The sequence below is a fragment of the Galeopterus variegatus genome, unplaced genomic scaffold (genome assembly GCF_000696425.1).
Source record: "Galeopterus variegatus unplaced genomic scaffold, G_variegatus-3.0.2 Scaffold11324, whole genome shotgun sequence".
Taxonomy (NCBI): domain Eukaryota; kingdom Metazoa; phylum Chordata; class Mammalia; order Dermoptera; family Cynocephalidae; genus Galeopterus; species Galeopterus variegatus.
The window spans coordinates 15,925-21,432 of NW_007737435.1; positions in this window are offsets into that span (position 1 = coordinate 15,925).

Consider the following 5,508-nt stretch of genomic DNA (forward strand, 5'->3'; position numbering starts at 1 on the left):
GAAACACTCAAACTTGTCTGCTGAAAAAACCCGCACATGGCCTTAGCCTTATTTCTCAGAAGTTGATATATCTTGTAGGAAATGTGATTTGAATTTAACGTCATTAGGATTATTATGTATATTTAGTCAATAACCAGCAAATTGACTCCTTCATCACTTCTAATAGTTTTCCAGTTGTTTTGCCTTTAGTTTCCCAAGGAAACAATGCCATCATCTTCAATCACAATATCTGCTTCTTCCAGTTCTTCATACTGACCACTGTGTTTTTTGACATGAAGTTATACAGATTAATGTAATGATAAATGATTGGGTGAAAACAGACATATATGGTTCTGGTTAGGTCCAGGTTCAATTCCTCTTTCAGTGAAAAGCCTCTCATGCACCAGGTGCTTATCATTCTCTGCTCCCAAACATCATCTAGGAGTACTAGGCTGGCCTGGCAGTCATGTGACTAGAAGTGACAAGATTTCAGCACCTGGTAGTGACTAAAAGTATTGTGGAACCTGTATAAGATCTCAACTAAGGTCAAGGAGAAACTATTCCATAGTTTCTCATTCCCACAAAGGATTCCATCTGTCAATACGCCACCGTTTGTCCTAACTGCATAGAAAGAGTGAAGAGGGACAGTGGCAAAGATTCTTTAAACTAATTTTTTTCTTTCTTTCCTTTGATACAAATGGTAACATGGTTTTCACAAAGTGAAATAGTTTGCTTTTTTGTCCACTTAAATATAAATTCTGAAGCTTTTTTCATATCAGTGGGTGACTTCCCTAATTTTTGTAAAGGTACATAAGATAATAGATGTTTATCTAACCAGTTCTCTTTAAATAAATATTGAGCATAATTATTTCTTACCTTCTGCTACTCATTTCTCACTGAAATGAACATCAAGGTAAACATCAATAAGCCCATTATAAAAGTCTTGAAAAGTAGGAACTCAACTGTGACTGAAACCAAAACTGGGGAGGTGGTTAGAAAGCATATTACACAGCCTGCCTCCCAAACCCCATTTGTTATCTCTGCTTCTGAGTGCAGAGATTAAACTTTTTTGTGGGACAGAGTCCTGGGCTGTGACCTTCAGAACAGTTTATTAGCCTTTATTTTTCTTCAGACAGGAAAGCTAATGGGGCTGAAGTTGGCAAACTGCCCTTTGCCCAGTTCAGAAACCACTCACTCACTCCTGTTGGTCTGTATCACTCCCTCATGAGTATAGGATTTTGGGGGGGGTTTCGGTAGAGAAGGTACACACACCCCCAGCTTCCATATTATCTCACGTCATCATTTCCTTTCCTTCAAAGCCCTTATTTTGATCTTATAAATGCAAAGTTTACCACTTGTTAACCATCTCTTTTCCCACAAAAATACAAGGCATGAACACTGCAAGAACTTGTTTCAAGCATCTACAGAAAAGCCTAGAGTGCTTGCTTTTTTTTGCTGTTCACCTGTGGAGTACTGAATAAGCAAGTTGACAAAGTCCTTGCTATTCTAGGGAAGCCAGCAAGGCTGGCATCCCTTTTGCCTTCCCCCTTCTCCCTCCCTTTGAGATCTGACCTTTGATTGAACCCAGGACCCTGGAAGCTTTGTAAATGAGAAACTTATGTTCTTATTTTGTTGATAAGTAGTTAGCTATGAATCCTCAAGCACTGTGGCAGCTGAAAATGTTTTGTTCTATAAATAGCTTGGTAGCAAATATAACTGACAATCAATATGATTTGTTATTTTCACTAGCTTATAAAAAGGAATCTAAAATAAACTAAGATGCCTTGCAGGTCAGCAGCCTGCAAAGTCCTCCTGATCCCATAAAATAAATCATGTCTTTCTTCATTTCCCACCATCTCCCCTTGGGGTACTGGTCAACAACACTGGCCAGTACAGGGATCCAGACCCTTGACTTTGGTGTTACCAGGCTGTGCTCTAACCAGCCATCCCTGTCTTGACTATTTGTGATTAGTTGTATAAGTTTTGAATCTACAATGCCTGGTATATGAAGGATGTGGAAAAGTTAGCAATAAGAACATAGACTCTGAGTAAGAAAGGCTTGACTGGTGTATTAGTCCGTTTCTATTGCTATAATAGAAATACCCAAGACTGGGTAATTTATAAGGAAAAGAGGTTTATTTGGCCTACGACTCTGGGACAGCTGCATCTGGCATGGGCCTCAGGCTGCTTCTATTCATGGCAGGAAGTGGCAGGCAGCCAGCGGGTACAAGCAGATCACATGGTAAGGAAGCGAGAGAGAGAGAGAGAGAGAGAGAGAGAGAGAGAGAGAGAGAGAGAGAGAGAGAGAGAGAAAGTGTCAGGGTCCTTTAAACAATCAGCTCTCGTAGGAATAGAAAGAGAACTCACTCACTACCCCTCCTCCCCCAGGGAGAGCATTAATCCATTCATGAGATATCCACCCCCATGACTCAAATCAGTTTCCAACACTGCCACATTGGAGATCAAATTTCCACATGACTTTTGGAGGGGACAACACATCCAAACTCCATCAACTGGAATATTAATACTGTGTTGCTTCTTACTAGGTTTGTGTTCTGACAATTTACCAAAACTTGCAGGCCTCAGTTGACTCGTAAAAGATTTTAAACATACTGTATAGTTTGCTAAGGAGTAAGTGTATTTATGTATTTTAACTGAGCTACTTTATGAAAAAGTGTCCAATAAAAATAGGAAATATTTCAGTGTTTAAATGATAAGAAAAGTAAAAGTTTTTCTAGAAGACTTGAGAGCTGGCCTCACACTTGATGGAAGGCCAAGTGTTATCCTGTTGAAAAATGTCACACACCTTCATCATCAGACAAAGTTACTCAGCAACCATGATGGATACAGACAAAAACAAGGGCATTCTCTAACCATGTCTCTAAAAATCTAAAAGAAAATAGACTCCAGACCCTAAAAAATGACCAAAATCTCCTAATATGACAAACTGGTGCTTCCTATAAATTAGGTTTAGCTCACTCCATTCTTTCTGCCTCCTAGATAAGATTAAGACTACCAAAAAGAGTATTAGGTTCACTTCACATCATCCGATACACAGAAACATGTCACTTCCTTTGTATGGAAATAAAATCACCTAATACAAACCCAAATACTTCAGAAGTCCTTTTGGGCACCCTCTTACTGGAAACTTAGTCACTTATGGTTTGTGGTCATACGTATTACAACTCATTACACTTCACTCTTTGAAACGTGTGATCCTGGTGCATCTTTGGCAAAACAGCATTGACAAAAGTATGATTTAACTTTTTTGTACTACGAATGAATGACAAATAAGTTTCATGACAAAACTGTTACCGTAATTCTATGGTTTGAATGCCTCCCCAAAACTCATTGATGTTTGTTTTGATCCCCATTTTAACAGTATTAAGAGGGTAAGAAACCAGACTATAATATTTGAAAGGTGGGGCCTTTGGCAGGTGAGTGGATCATGAGGGCTCTGCCCTCATAAATGGATTAAGCCATTTATGAATTAGTGGGTTAATGGTCTAAGTGGTTAACAGGGAATAGACTGGGGGCTTTATAAGTAGAGAAGGAAAATATGTGGAAAAGAGCTCTTGCTCAGCCCTTGCTATGTGATAGCATGTAAGACTATGCGACTCTGTGAAAAGTCCCCACCAAGAAGACCCTCACCAGATGTACCCCCTTGACCTTGAACATCCCAGCCTCCAAAGATGTAAGATATAAATTTTCTTTTGTTATATATTACACAGTTTTAGGTATTCTGTCATAAGAGACAAAATACACCATAAAAGAAAAAAATGTGAAGGTAAAAACACATGAATTTATTTATATGCACACAGGAAGATGGACTCAATGTATAATGAATAACTTGACAAAATTACAAAGTTGTCCTAAAAATGATTACAAAGGGTTATTTATTTTCTCAGGATACGGAAAAGACAATAATATTTGTCAGTAGATATGTGTTAGAAATATTTTATTAACTATTTTCAAAGAAACGTCTACAGAAGCTTTTGCTTAACAACAACAATGTGCATTGTTTTAATCACATACAAACATAATTGAGAATGTACTGAGGGATGACATTCAGCTGTAACTGGAAACTCCCACAATCTTCCTGACATAAAGAAGTTCTCATTCTCACATGGAAAGACTGTGTCAGAAAAGTCACTGTACAACACAGTAAAGAAACAAACATCCACGTGGTTGTGACTGCACTGCTGCAGCTGTCATGGTGGAATCTGGAACACATAAGTCCTTACCAATATTAACAGAACAAGGTGTTTACTATACAAATTAGACCTTATTTGAATATAATCTATAGGAGCAGGGAGTCAGAGCAACCAAAAATTCTCCCAACCTTAACAGTATGAACTAGTTACCCAAAGGACAGAGGAGGCCTTGCAAGAAAATCCAAACTGTGGATGGATCTTTCATACGAAGTTTGTGGAGACATCTGTAGAAGCCTAAACCTTTGAGAAAATGGAAATCAAGTAGATGGTGGTGTTTTGAGGATACTCTTGATTAGCAGGGCAAAGTATCAGGAAAACACACAAAAAGCAATTGTCCATGAAGTCCTTTCATTATCTGTCCATCTCCCTTTATGGTGAGTTCAAAATCTGACAAATATCTTTTTCAGTTCTGCATTCCAACTCTCCTGCAAGTTAGGCTACTGGTGAATTCTAACATATAAACACAGAGGAAATCAATCCTCGAAATTTAGTTCACATTACACATGTTGACATAACACAATCCAGGAGGACTGACTCCAATATAAATTTTATTATCCTATTACAGACCTTACAAATTAAAGTCTATCATCCATATCCCTGAAAGGATGACAAAGGGCTAAAGGCAAAATATGAAGATAATAACTCACATAAGACTACACTGTATGATGAATGTGGCATACAAATACTTCAAAATTTATGCCAACTATTTATTAGCACAGAAAATAAAATAAGGCTCTCCTGGCCAAGAAGAAAAAAGTTTTTCTCATAAAAAAGGTGAACTATATATAATAGGTAAGTGATATCCAATACCTGACACAGAATGCCAGTGGGAAACTCCCAACAAATACCAAACTATCATTTTTCAATGGCCTCTTACACAACTACTTCAAAAAATATATAAAAATTAAACCTGCTTGCATATCAGAAATACACTGCAATTCACTCAAGGACTCAACAGACTTCAAAATGGAAAGACAAAAACTATAACTGATTTAAGTAGAAACATACGACCTACAAATACCTGTGTACTATTGCTTAGAGTTCTTACAGAAGAATTTCACCTCAACATTCATTTATGAAAGTAGGAAGCAGAAATACATAGTGCAGAGATACGACCTACAAATACCTGTGTACTATTGCTTAGAGTTCTTACAGTAGAATTTCACCTCAACATTCATTTATGAAAGTAGGAAGCAGAAATACATAGTGCAGAGATACATTTTAAGAATGTGGTACTTTTAAGATAACACATTTATAACTTTATAACATTTTTCTCATGTTGTAAAATTTTTGGAGCATTATACACGAATTTTTA